A 396-nucleotide genomic window follows, 5' to 3' on the forward strand; every position below is an offset into this window, starting at 1 on the left:
ATATATATATATATATATATATATATATATATATATATATATATACACATACACATACATATATATAAGAGGGATGACCACTAGGTGGACATCCAATATGGTAAATGTAGACCCCATGGACTGACCACTAAGAAAAAATTGTTTTCAATTATATATATGTATATCTATATATATATATAAAGTTGAGAATGTATGTGTGTGTGTGTGTGTGTGTGTGTGTGTGTGTGTGTGTGTATGTCTGTCTGTGTGAATCCTTAGAACTCCAGAACTACACAACCAATTTCATTCAAATTTTACACATGCCTTACTTAGGGTCCCGGTTGTGTTTTAGTCAAAAAAAATTCTAACTTCTTGCATAATTCCAGCCCACATCAACATCATATCTCCTCCACTATT

At 31.3% G+C, this 396-nt stretch overlaps 1 protein-coding gene across 3 annotated transcripts in view; it reads left to right on the forward strand.

The window, feature by feature from the left end:
- The window catches only part of LOC106879548 (high-affinity choline transporter 1), a 217,228-nt gene that overhangs the window by 11,677 nt on the left and 205,155 nt on the right, over window positions 1-396 (forward strand). The window lies entirely within an intron of this gene.

Source organism: Octopus bimaculoides, chromosome 3, assembly GCF_001194135.2.
Source record: "Octopus bimaculoides isolate UCB-OBI-ISO-001 chromosome 3, ASM119413v2, whole genome shotgun sequence".
NCBI lineage: Eukaryota > Metazoa > Mollusca > Cephalopoda > Octopoda > Octopodidae > Octopus > Octopus bimaculoides.